Here is a 13,987-nt window from a genome sequence, read left to right on the forward strand (position 1 = left end):
CATCATCATTAAGGGACCGCGTTTCTGTGAGGGACTGTAAAAGCAGAAAAGCATAATGGACCAGACATGATCAGAGAGAGGAGAGATAATGAGATCATTGTTAGTGCTATCTGGCTTCCTTGGGACGTCCCTACCCTAAACCCTAACCCCTACCCTAATCTTAACCATAACTCATACCTTAACCATTTGAAATGTCAACTTCAATGGGGTGGGGATGTCCCAAGGTACCGGATAGCAAGGACCATGAGATCATGGCAATGGGAAAGACTATTAATGATTGAACACATCATCCCTCTCTCTCATCTGAATTGATATAAAACATTACCATACATACAGAACTTGTTCCAGGTACTTGAACAAATTCAGTATTCAGTGCAGTGCTGTACACACTTCAAATATGGTTTCAGGACACTTGGTTTTGATCGTCTAATTGTTTTGTTTTTTCAGCTGCCCTAATGCAGCTCCATATCTAATCTCTCATTTGGTGGATAATGACATCACCCAGGTGCCTTCTGCTGCCATCCCTGTCCTAAAGCTTCAGCTCCAATTCAAAAGTGTATGCACCCATCCATTCCATTTTAGCCCACTTTACTTTTTCAAATGACTTCATCTTGTTACAGGACATCTCCATGAGAGGGAAGCTTTAAATGTGCCTTTTTCTCTGAGGAGAGGCTCTTGAGCATGTGGCAGATGCCCTCCTTTCTTCATGGGGCCCCCATTTAAATCACAGCAGCTGGGGAGTGCAGGGGTGAGGGGAGACAGTAGGGAGGGATGGGGAGTGATGGGGGGTGGAGGAGGGGAATGTGGAGTGATGGGGGGTGGAGGAGGGGAATGGAGAGTGGGGGGCATCTGTTTGGCTAGTGCTTAATCTGGCACACTTCTATACACTGGAACCCCAAGGCTCTGCATCCTTTGATCCACAAAGGGGCCTGCAGGCTGGGGCAGGGGTGTGCCTGGTCTGTCTGGCCTTTCCCCAGGGCTAGGAAGCAGGGAGTCGGAGCCACAGGGTAGGGGCGGGGGGCCATGGATGGAGAGATGGCAGGTTGTCTGTCCACAGACAGTGATGCTGCCGCGGGGGATGTACAGAAGCACACGCGTCAGTCGGAGTGATGCTCACTTTATTCCCTTTGTTAGCCCACGCTGCACTCTCTAGATGTGATTTTATATGCCACCGCATATGGTAACCCTGGCAGGAGTAACGGAGAACTGCAGTGGCAATTTCATTTATTTTCTGAATAGGTTGACGCATGGTGAGTGCATGCTCTCCTGAGGCAGACAGTAGGCTAGACTATATGTCAGGTTCCTGCAGCTTATCTTTGTTGTTTGTCTGTTGTAGCAGCATTTAAACAGGCCTAGAATGATTCAGGCATCTATCTCATAAGTAGTTGTATGAGTTCCAATGTGCAGGAGCAATACTTCATGATCATATAGAAAAACCATTGTAAACAATTGAGTAACAACATGCCACTTTTTAATTTAAGTATGCTCTCTAAAAGGTATTTAGTCTGTCACTGAATGATAAATTGATCATGTGTTCTGAGAGGGTCGTTCAACACACTGAGGTCTATCAGAAAGTGGGTATCCCAGTGAAATTGAAAGTGCTATTGTCCTTTTTATTGTGCTCAATCTGTTGGGAGCCTTTTCTTGGTGATGGTATAGGATGGCTGTCAGCACTCCCGTCCTGTTGCAGCTGGTAAGACGCTGAAGAGGTCTTGCCCCCCAGATTTGCATTTTTTTTGTACCAGAGGGGCAGTTAAAGTGGTAGAGGGGCTCAGGGACCCACTTGTCAGTGTGGGTCTCCTTGGTCTCAGTGCTGCCTCAGGGGGAAAGAAGAGGAGCCTCATCCTTGAGGGGCCTTTGGGATTATGGCTCCTACTGGAGTAGATTTTATATATATATAAATAAATAAGAGAGAGAGGAGAGAGACAGAAGAGAGAAGAGAGATGAGAGAGAGATAGAGAGAGAGAGAGACTGGTTGAGGAAATAGAGTTGTGCAGTCAAACAAAGAGAATGAGAATCTCCAAACGAGGTTAGAGAGAGGGAACCTTGAGAGAAGTGCCCCCATGTGTGAGAGGGAGAGAGAGAGGTAGTTGTAGTTCACCGCTCTATGACTGGTGAGATAACTTGTGCACCATCAGAAAATGACTGGTGCAGGATCATCACCTTGTGGTAAGAAAGAGAATGGCCCGAAAGAACGGCAGGGACAACCAGGCTCGGTGGTCTCCCATTCCTAGTATTTACATTCTTTGTTCATGAAAACTAAAAGACACCAAGTTTCCCACTGCTTTTCCATTATGATCAAGCCGAATGCCATGGTTTGACAAGGCAGTGTAGCTTGTGGACAATGCTCTCAATCAGTCTAAATTACACATTTAAGCCAGCCTTCTGACCATAAGTAAGAGTTACTGTATAAACATTCTGCAGTGAGCAATCTAATTACATAACCACGTCCATGATAAGTATCTGTTCCTGTTCTTAAGTATTTGTTCCTGGACACTCCTCGGAATTCAGAGTATGAAAAGGAAGTCTTGAAAATCTTTTGATCAACAGGCTCATGATCTCAAGCTTTGTTTACCGGAGAAAAGGAACATGAACAACATTTGGATAGATAATAATAATGTTTAACTGAGTCAGTGTGAACTGAAAGGGCATCCATGCAATAACTAGTGGAGTTTTACTCAAGGGCACTATCCTACGGTAAGGAAACTGTGGTTACATACCATCTTCATTCTCAGCATTGGTAACGTTTTATTTGGATAGTCTCAAGTAGATGATTTGTAGACGTTCAGTAGATGTTCAGTAACTGTCAACAACATTTCTACTAACTATCCACTAACCCTAGCCCTAACCTTAACCTTAACCCTTAGCCTAACCAAGTGTGACCTCAGCATTTCTTGAATAATTAATTCAACCGAACACTTATCTTATGTGCAAATTCAAAACAGGTACATTTTATTTATAAATATACACTTTTCAGCTTTAGAAACAAATGACAAATTAGTATGGAGTTCAGACTACGGTAGTGGCATTGATTACGTAGGTCACAGTGACACTTTCATAGTGACACCCTTTTGCATCCGCAAAAAACAATGGCGCACGAGAGTGTTCTTGAAGAAATGGTAAAGTTTTGACTTTGAAGTATTATGCTTATTTTGGTCGCTAAATTAATGAAAAATTAGGCAGAATAGGTTAACCTACTAGATTGTACATTATTGGAACACAGGTGTACATTATGGTGCCTCTAGAGCTCATCCTCTCAAACCTAAATCTATCGTAATGGCGGTAAACATAGTTGAATAAACCACTAATAAGCAGCTTGATAATAACATGACTATGTTCATTATAGTGCACTGCAAACATTAGTTTAGTCATTACACTCAATAATGACTAAAATATACTAGGCATATTTGTTCTTAGAAGGATGTCTTAATGACAATAACAGCAAAAGTAGGAAGCGGTGCCGAACGTGAATTCTTTTCATTTGCCCAGCGTGACTATAATATAACAGTTCAAAACACTGTGAGTGGTGCAATATGCTGTGAAGCCAACCGCTTTAGACTCCAGAATGATACTATGATGTTATTGCTCAGTTGTATTACTACCTTTTTGTTAGATTGGAAGCATAGCTATTTATTCCTTCGATTTTTCTTTTAAAAAACACCAGGTATTGTCTATATATAATTATGGATACATTGTGGCATATTACAGGACCCTACCCAGTGTGTGGACAATGCAGAGCCCAATTCATATGTAGTAGTTTCTGAAACTGACACCTACCATTACTCACGAGATGCACTGGTATGTTTGTTTTACTTTGATTTATCATATACTTACTGAAAGAAGCTTGTAAAATACTTTCTTTGAATGACCGTAATGTCAGGACACTAACTAAATATTTAACTAAAGATGGTTCTTTTTTATAGGTTTCATTGCAGTGTGAGGATGACCAATTTGGTTTCAATGCGGTCATGGTTACAGAAGAGGGGACTTTTTCTTTACGGAGATGTACTCCATTTATAAGCTATAACAGGTGAGTTGTCTGTACATTATATTTTAATTACCAGATAACTAAAATATGTATGAGGTTTGTTCAACTTGGAGGGAAACAGCGATGAGCAGGTAGGACTATGTGATTCTGCTTCTATAAGCACTTTGAAATGAAAGGTCATTGTTTTTATTTTTAGACCAAACAACCTTGCAGAAGCAGACAGAGGTCTGTCTGGAAATAATGTTGAGTTTACCAATTATTATCAGGAAACAGTTATGTAATATATATCAAACCAATATTTGGCAAGACGTGTCACAACGTCTATAGAAGAGGTGTATCAGCCTCTTTCTCATTGATTCCCCGGCGTTACTAGTGGTACTGGGAATTCCCTGGCTGGCCACTCACAATCCTAACATTTCGGGGAGACAGAGGGCTCTTAAGGGGGGGTCGAGGGAGTGCTCGGGCAGGTGTATAGGGGTTTCCATCGGTGCGATTACGGTGGAGAGTCCAGACCAAGTCTCTACCGTGCACATTCCCTCAGAATATGCCGATTTGGCTATCGCCTTCGAAGGCGACTCAATTACCACCTCATCGACGAGGAGATTGTGCGATAAACCTCCAGGCTAAAGCTGCACTTCCCAGGAGTCACATGTATCCTCTGTCTCAGGAGGAGACAGTGGCTATGGAGACATACGTCACTGAGTCCTTGAGACAGGGATACATTCGGCCCTCTAAATCACCCGTCTCCTCAAGCTTCTTTTTTGTGAAGAAGAAGGAGGGAGGTCTGCACCCGTGCATTGACTATAGAGGTCTTAATGCCATCACAGTGGGTTTCAGTTACCCACTACCTCTCATCGCATCGGCGATAGAGTCATTTCACGGGCGCGCTTCTTCACGAAATTGGATCTCAGGAGTGCATATAATTTGGTGCGTATCCGAGGAGGGGACGAGTGGAAAACTGCATTTAGTACCACATCTGGCCATTATGAGTACCTCGTCATGCCGTATGGGTTAAAGAATGCTCCCGCAGTCTTCCAATCCTTTGTGGACGAGATTCTCCGGGACCTGCTCGGTCAGGGTGTAGTGGTGTACATCGATGACATTCTGGTCTACTCCGCTACATGCGCCGAGCATGTGTCTCTGGTGCGTAAAGTGCTTGGGCGACTGGTGGAGCATGACCTATACGTCAAGGCTGAGAAATGTGAGTTTTCCAAACCAGCCGTCTCTTTCTTGGGGTATCGCATTTCCACATCAGGGGTAGTGATGGAATGTGACCGCATAGCAGCCGTGCGTAATTGGCCGACTCCCACCACGGTGAAGGAGGTGCAGCGGTTTTTGGGATTTGCTAATTACTACCGGAGGTTTATCCGGGGCTTTGGGCAGGTGGCGGCTCCCATTACCTCACTGATGAAGGGGGGCCCGGTGCGGTTGCGGTGGTCAGCGGAGGCGGACAGGGCCTTTAGTCGTCTGAAGGTTTTGTTCACCGACGCTCCAGTGCTGGCGCATCCGGATCCCTCTTTGCCCTTCATAGTGGAGAAGGACGCGTCCGAGGCTGGGGTAGGAGCCGTGCTATCCCAGCGCTCGGGCACCCCTCCCAAGCTCCGCCCCTGCGCCTTCTTCTCTAGGAAGTTGAGTCCGGCGGAGCGTAACTATGATGTGGGGGACAGGGAGTTGTTGGCTGTGGTCAGAGCCCTGAAGGTGTGGAGACATTGGCTTGAGGGGGCGCGTCACCCTTTTCTCATCTGGACTGACCACCGCAATCTGGAGTACATCCGGGCAGCGAGGAGACTGAACCCGCGTCAAGCCAGGTGGGCGATGTTCTTTACTCGATTTCAGTTTAACATCTCGTATATCCCAGGTTCCCGGAACACTAAGGCCGACGCACTGTCTCGTCTCCATGATGCCGAGGAACGGTCCACCGATCCCACTCCCATACTTCCAGCCTCCTGCCTGGTGGCACCGGTGGTCTGGGAGGTGGACGCGGACATCGAGCGGGCGTTACGGACGGAGCCTACTCCTCCGCAGTGTCCAGTGGGTCGTAAGTACGTTCCGCTCGGTGTTCGCGATCGTCTGATTCGGTGGACGCACACGCTTCCCTCCTCGGGTCACCCAGGGGTTGAGCGGACAGTGTGTGGTCTTAGTGGTAGATACTGGTGGCCCACCTTGGTGAGGGACGTGAGGCACTATGTCTCCTCCTGTTCGGTGTGCGCCCAGTGTAAGGCTCCCAGGCACCTGCCTAGAGGGAAATTACAGCCCCTCCCGGTTCCACAGCGACCATGGTCCCACCTGGCGGTGGATTTCCTGACCGATCTCCCGCCGTCTCAGGGCAACACCACGATCCTGGTCGTTGTGGACCGGTTCTCTAAGTCCTGCCGTCTGCTTCCTTTACCCGGTCTTCCTACGGCCCTGCAGACCGCGGAAGCCTTATTCACCCACGTCTTCCGGCACTACGTGGTGCCCGAGGATATCGTCTCAGATCGAGGCCCCCAGTTCACGTCCCGAGTGTGGCGGGTGTTTATGGAGCGACTGGGGGTTTCAGTCAGTTTGACCTCAGGGTTTCACCCCGAAAGTAATGGGCAGGTAGAAAGGGTAAACCAGGAAGTGGGCAGGTTCCTGTGGTCCTAGTGCCAGGACCTGCCAGGGGAGTGGGCAAGGTTCGTGCCATGGGCCGAAATGGCTCAGAACTCTTTGCGCCACTCCTCTACCAACATGTCGCCGTTCCAATGTGTGTTGGGTTATCAGCCGGTCCTGGGGCCATGGCATCAGAGCCAGACGGAAGCCCCTGCAGTAGAGGAATGGGTTCAGTGCTCTAGGGAGAACTGGGATGCTGTTCAGGAATCCCTGGAACGAGGCCGGTGTCGGCGCGGTGCGGGAGCCGCGCGTCAGAGGGGGAGTACTGTCACGACACCGACGGATGGTGGCGCCCCTCCTCGACCGGGCGGCGCTTGGCGGTCGTCGTCGCCGGCCTACTAGCTGCCATCGATCCTTTTTGTTTCACTTTCTGTTGGTTAGGTCTAGGTAGGCACGCACCTGTTTTGGTTTAGTTATTAGTAGGGGGGGTTATTTAGTTTAGCAAGGTATGTCTGTGTTTGTGCGTGATTATGTTCCTTGTCAGGTTTGTGGAATCTTGAGGAACGTGTGTTTTTTTCCCCTCTGCCTGTGGTTGTTTTGTGTTTTATCACCGCAGAGGTATTTATGGGCTGCGTCCCTATTTTGGACGTCTATAAGGGTTTTACATTTACATTTACATTTAAGTCATTTAGCACAGGGTTTTGGAGCGTAGTATCTGTTTGGCGCCCTGCCCTGCCGTGTTTGGACTGTCTTTATTTTTTGTGCATACGGATTAAAGTGTGTTCAAGAATTTACTGTCTCCTGCGCTTGTCACGTCCTGACCAGTATAAGGGTTCATTGTTATTGTAGTTTGGTCAGGACGTGGCAGAGGGTATTTGTTTTATGTGGTTCAGGGTGGTGGTTGATTTAGTAGGGCATTTGATTTATGTATTCCGGTGGTTTTGGGCACTGTGTTATGTTTATGTATTTCTATGTTTAGTCTAGTGAATCTGTTTCTATGTTTAGTTAATTGGGGTAGGGACTAGTCCTATATATTAGGGTGTGTTTGAAGTTGTGGGAGATTGTTTCTTGTTTAGCGTGTGTAAGCCTGTTTTGTTGATCGTGAGTTCGTTATGTTGGTGTTCACTTTGTTATTTAAAATAAATCACGATGAGCATCCACATTCCTGCTGCATTTTGGTCCTCCTTTCCCGACGACAACCGTGACAGCGCTTGACTCTACCTCTCCTGCCTCCTTGAGCCAGCCCTGACAGCAGTACAACAGTGGTAAGCAGAATGGCATCTCAGAACACACAACTTGTTGATCCTTGTCACGGATGGGCTATTGCAGCAGACGACCATACCGGGTTTCACTCCTATCAGCTAAAAACAAGAAGAATGTCTGCACTATTTCCTATGCATTCTTCTTAAATGTAGTTAACAGAGTATATATGAGAAGGTATTATGCTGTACCAGATTTGTGTTTGATCATCAAGATTTATCTCCCCTCCAGAAATACTGGATCTGGTGGCAGTAGAAGAACAATCTTTTCAAAACTTCACTCCAAGACCTTCTCACCATGTGCATCTACCTCATACCATTCCTATTGTGAACAACTATCTCACTCAAGGTCAAGGGTATGGCTCACTACAACAAGGTACATACAGCCACAATATCTGTTCCCTAAATAAATAATCATTGAACTATAACTGTTACTACGAATGACGCCTGAAATATCTAAACATCTGGTAAACCAAATGACTTAATCATTTGTGTTGTTATACAATCAAATACACAGAAGCCAAATGGTCCACTGAGCAATCAGTCCAAATGATGTCAAGCAATATTTTTATTTTTTAATTTATTTCACCTTTATTTAACCAGGTAGGCAAGTTGAGAACAAGTTCTCATTTACAATTGCGACCTGGCCAAGATAAAGCAAAGCAGTTCGACACATACAACAACAGAGTTACACATGGAGTAAAACAAACTTACAGTCAATAATACAGTAGAAAAAAAAGTCTATATACAATGTGAGCAAATGAGGTGAGATAAGGGAGGTAAAGGCAAAGGCCATGGTGGCAACGTAAATACAATATAGCAAGTAAAACACTGGAATGGTAGATTTGTAGTGTAAGAAAGTAGAAATATAAATAATGGGGTGCAAAGGAGCTAAATAAATAAATACAGTAGGGGAAGAGGTAGTTGTTTGGGCTAAATTATAGATGGGCTATGTACAGGTGCAGTGATCTATGAGCTGCTCTGACAGCTGGTGCTTAAAGCTAGTGAGGGAGATGTGTTTCAAGTTTCAGAGATTTTTGGAGTTCGTTCCAGTCATTGGCAGCAGAGAACTGGAAGGAGAGACGGCCAAAGGAGGAATTGGCTTTGGGGGTGACCAGAGATATACCTGCTGGAACGCGTGCTACAGGTGGGTGCTGCTATGGTGACCAGTGAGCTGAGATAAGGGGGAACTTTACCAAGCAGGGTCTTGTAGATGGCCTGGAGCCAGTGGGTTTGGCGAACTCTGCATTTTCATTAGCTTTAACGCTGTCCAGAGAACAAATAACTAAAGCCAACCTGCTATGTCTGGTTGCATGTCTTGGTAGATATGGAGCCCTCAGGACTGATCGAGCGTTGGCATGAAGAACCGAACACGGTGGATGATGACAAACAGGATCGGGAGGAATACTGAGTTAAAGTGGCGTGATGTTGTCTGAGCATCAGCATAACTGAACATCACAGAAAGCAAAATTATGTTCATCAGCAAAGGGGGTCATGAAGTGGTGGTTGTCACACAACAGCGTGCTAAGTGCAAGACGTCACGTTAAACGTTTGACAATAACATACAATACTGTAACCTTCCTATTTTCTTTGCTTCCTGCTCCTGTGTTTGTATTGTACAGTTTAACGTTCCTGTAAATAATTATTAAACAACTCTTTTGTTAATAAAGAACAAAAATGTGAATGTTTTGTCCCTCTGGTTCCTAGGGATAGCTGTCAGTAGATCTGTAAAGTAATTTGATCCTTTTACTCACCACCCCTAATAACACTTGACAAACATGATGTTTATTCATAAGTAAACAGTTAACAGCATATACAGTTGAAGTCGGAAGTTTACATACACTTGAGACAAATACATTTAAACTCAGTTTTTCACAATTCCTGACATGTAATCCTAGTAAAAATTCCCTGTCTTAGGTCAGTTAGGATCACCACTTTTATTTTAAGAATGACATTTCAGAATAATAGTAGAGAGAAATATTTATTTCAGCTTTTATTTCTTTCATCACATTCCCAGGGGGTCAGAAGTTTACATACACTCAATTAGTATTTGGTAGCATTGCCTTTAAATTGTTTAACTTGGGTCAAACGTTTCGGGTAGCCTTCCACAAGCTTCCCACAATAAGTTGGGTGAATTTTGGCCCAATCCTCCTGACAGAGCTGGTGTAACTGAGTCAGTTTTGTAGGCCTCCTTGCTTTCATACATTTTTTCAGTTCTGCCCACAAATTTTCTATAGGATGAGGTCAGGGCTTTGTGATGGCCACTCCAATACCTTGACTTTGTTGTCCTTTAGCCATTTTGACAACTTTTGAAGTATCCTAGGGGTCAGTGCTTCTTCCTTGAGCAGCCTTTCAGGTTGTCGATATAGGACCCGTTTTACTGTGGATATAGATACTTTTGTACCTGTTTCCTCCAGCATCTTCACAAGGTCCTTTGCTGTTGTTCTGGGATTGATTTGCACTTTTCACACCAAAGTACGTTCATCTCTAGGAGACAGAACGCGTCTCCTTCCTGAGCGGTATGACGGCTGCGTGGTCCCATGGTGTTTATACTTGCGTACTATTGTTTGTACAGATGAACGTGGTACCTTCAGGCGCTTGGAAATTGCTCCCAAGGATGAACCAGACTTGTGGAGGTCTACCATTTTTTTCTGAGGTCTTGGCTGATTTATTTTGATTTTCCAATGATGTCAAGCAAAGAGGCACTGAGTTGGAAGGTAGGCCTTGAAATACATCCACAGGTACACCTCCAGTTGACTCAAATTATGTCAATTAGCCTATCAGAAGCTTCTAAAGTCATGACTTGGAATTTTCCAAGCTGTTTAAAGGCACAGTCAACTTAGTGTATGTAAACTTCTGACCCACTGGAATTGTGATTCAGTGAATTATAAGTGAAATAATCTGTCTGTAAACAATTGTTGGAAAAATGATTGTGCACAAAGTAGATGTCCTAACTGACTTGCCAAAACTATAGTTTGCTAACAAGAAATTTGTGGAGTGGTTGAAAAAGGAATTTTAATGACTCTAACCTAAGTGTATGTAAACTTCCGACTTCAACTGTAGTTATTCTGGGTACCAGTCTGTTTAGCTATCATTCCACTCTTTGCAACTAACATACGGCATATGACACTGAATACAACGAGTAGAATGTTAGCTAAACAGATGGGTACCCATGCTAGCATATTGCATTATAAGTCAGACGATTGTGAAATAGCAGACTCAGGCATAATGCAATGTCAGTGTGGGCCTAGAGTACAACTTCAGGGGGAAAGGAGGGAAGCCTCTCACGCTAAACCTGGGTCTTTATTTAGCTTTTGAGTGAGTTTGAGCGTGAGCATGTGTGTGAGACCACCACTGTGCTGTGCCATTTTCTCATTTGACTTCAAGAGTGGCGATAACAAGAATGGTCACATAAGGCTTGACAAGTAGTTTACCGCCAAGGTTGGAGTTGGACTTAGTTATGTATGTTAACTTAATATGAATAGTTTCCCATGGCTTCTTATTGACATTATAACAAATACGTGGAGTCTTACAAACCTCATCAAGTCAAATTAAACAATTAATGATGATCAGCAAAATGTTAATGGTTCCACAGTTCTCCTCTGCTCCCACAATCAAGTCTATACAACCCAGGTTCTTTTAATTAACAAAGTCTATACAACCCAGGTTCTTTTAATTAACAAAGTCTATACAACCCAGGTTCTTTTAATTAACAAAGTCTATACAACCCAGGTTCTTTTAATTAACAAAGTCTATACAACCCAGGTTCTTTTAATTAACAAAGTCTATACAACCCAGGTTCTTTTAATTAACAAAGTCTATACAACCCAGGTTCTTTTAATTAACAAAGTAAGCCTAAAACCTGTTTGTTTCTCAATAATGATGACCATGGTGGTTTATTTCCGAACAAGTTTCATTTCCTCTTGTAAAATAACTAGCTACAGATTTAACTCAAATCATGACACGAATGGGAACTAAGCAGCATCGCACAGAGCACAGTGTATATTATAAAACCAGAACATATTTTTGGCAAGAGTTAATTAGTCCAGTATTACTTATGCAGGCCTTTGAACATCCCGTAAGTGCCTTCCGGGTTTTTATTTATCGATCTTTGATGGAGGACACCAAAACAGGTTTTAGTTGGAAGAATACTTTTTCAAAAGCTCCCTGACAGCATATTAAGCCTTTATTTGACTTGGGAATTGGACAATGAACAACATTTGGCACAGTAAGTAACTTATATAAGGATTCATGTAAGGAAACAGATGTATTGCATGGTTTCAATCAGTTTCAATCGGTTTCATCTTAAATATTCAAAATACTGAAATGTCTTCAAAAAATATACAGTTTATTCTATAGTTACTAAATACTAATACAAAAAGTTAAGATTAAGTAAATGAGGCACAGTGGCGCCAAACGTACAGTCACAGTACGAACGTAGGTTGGTGGGCGGTACCTTTCTTCATCCACAACGACTGCAAACATGGCGATCAAACATTTTGATGCCGAAAAGGTAGTGTTTTGTGTTTAAAACTCAAAAAAATATTTATTTCTCTATACATATAGAAATGAAGAACGTTGACCTACATTAAACATAGGCTATGTGCATACATGCATGTAGATTTTTGGCAAGATAGAGATCAACAACATATTGTGTGTGCTATGCTACTCAACAAGTGCAATATAATTACGTAACTTTTATATAATTTTTGCTATAATTTCAAAAGATATTTGGTAATTTTGCACAATAGTTTAGACGGGAGGTTTGACAACCTTTAGACTATAGGGATCATTCGTCCCTCAGGGTATGGCACAAGAAACCGCCTCGGAGACTACAGTCAAAGTCAGTTTTGGCGAGGGTTGCACAAGCAGACCTACTACAATATCCATTGAGTTCCAAATGAGTAAACTACAACAATTTAACTCTATGATAAAGAAAATTAACTTCTTCACTTTATTATGTTTCATTCAATATAGTGGTTATTAAAGTTATGAATGCATTTTGTGATGTTGCAGACCCAGAGTGAGGCTCAGTGTGAGGACAATCCAGGCGTCGGCCCCTCTGAGGTTGAGAATTGTGATGATTGGCATCCTCACCAACCTCTAATGGTATTGGTTTCAACTACAAAACTGTCCAAATACTTATCACTGAATTTCAAATGTTACAATAACAAATGAATTGAATGTGTAAATGAATTAGCTTATATTTTCTGTAACATCAAATTGGTGGCTATGACTATTTTTCTAGATCTCACAACAATGTGAAGAAAACCCATTTGCTTTCAATACAGAGGTGTATTATGAAAATCGATACTTTCCTCAGAGGAGGTGTACTCCATTTAACATCCCAGCCATGTGAGTTGTCTGTGTATTTTTTTTATGACTGGAATGAACCAAAAATGTATAAATTAACTAATGTTTTATATCTAGGTCTACTTTTTTTCTTTTTAGAATTCAGAACAACCATATGGAGTCAACCATGCTTGAAAACAGCAGTGAGTAAACCTAGTGGAATTAAAATAGAATACTTTCTAGTAGGCTATCTACTTGTATGTCTTAAAAATATTTTGATTTCAAAATCTTACCAATTGCCCGTGTGAACATTGTATGATATCATATTACATACTGTTATCACTTTACCTTTAATTTATTCTAATCTACTCACAACAGCGGTGGTCCCATTTCAGGCTGGGGTGGCCGCTGTGAATATACCTCATCTAGGCTTCTTCCCAATAGGACCATCTCCAGACTCAGCCTGGAGCCTCCAGCGATGCTCCTCAGCCTGGAGCCTCCAGTGCTCCCCCACAGCCCGGTCTATCCTGTGCCTGCTCCCAGAGCCAGGCCTCCTGCATGTCTCCCCAGCCTGGTGAGTCCTGTGCCTGCTCCCAGAGCCAGGCCTCCTGCATGTCTCCCCAGCCTGGTGAATCCTGTGCCTGCGCCCAGAGCCAGGCCTCCTGCATGTCTTCCCAGCCTGGTGAATCCTGTGCCTGCGCCCAGAGCCAGGCCTCCTGCATGTCTCCCCAGCCTGGTGAATCCTGTGCCTGCGCCCAGAGCCAGGCCTCCTGCATGTCTCCCCAGCCTGGTGAATCCTGTGCCTGCGCCCAGAGCCAGGCCTACTGCAAGTCCCGCCTGTCCGGCGCTGCCAGAGCCGCCCGCCAGTCCGGCGCTG

The 13,987-nt window shown here is 43.9% G+C and overlaps 1 long non-coding RNA gene across 3 annotated transcripts; it reads left to right on the top strand.

Moving 5' to 3' along the window:
* Positions 1-11,343: 11,343 nt before the first annotated feature.
* On the top strand, positions 11,344-13,775 carry LOC123729331 (uncharacterized). 3 transcript variants are annotated; one of them, XR_006761098.1, is made up of 5 exons: positions 11,344-12,046; positions 12,835-12,927; positions 13,067-13,173; positions 13,270-13,313; positions 13,555-13,649. It is a non-coding gene; the product is annotated as an uncharacterized lncRNA (long non-coding RNA). The 3 variants fall into 3 exon arrangements; XR_006761097.1 differs by having other exon boundaries at positions 11,347-12,046; positions 13,506-13,775; XR_006761096.1 differs by having other exon boundaries at positions 11,347-12,046; positions 13,489-13,740.
* Positions 13,776-13,987: the final 212 nt, after the last annotated feature.

Source organism: Salmo salar, chromosome ssa20 (genome assembly GCF_905237065.1).
Source record: "Salmo salar chromosome ssa20, Ssal_v3.1, whole genome shotgun sequence".
Classification (NCBI taxonomy): Eukaryota; Metazoa; Chordata; class Actinopteri; order Salmoniformes; family Salmonidae; genus Salmo; species Salmo salar.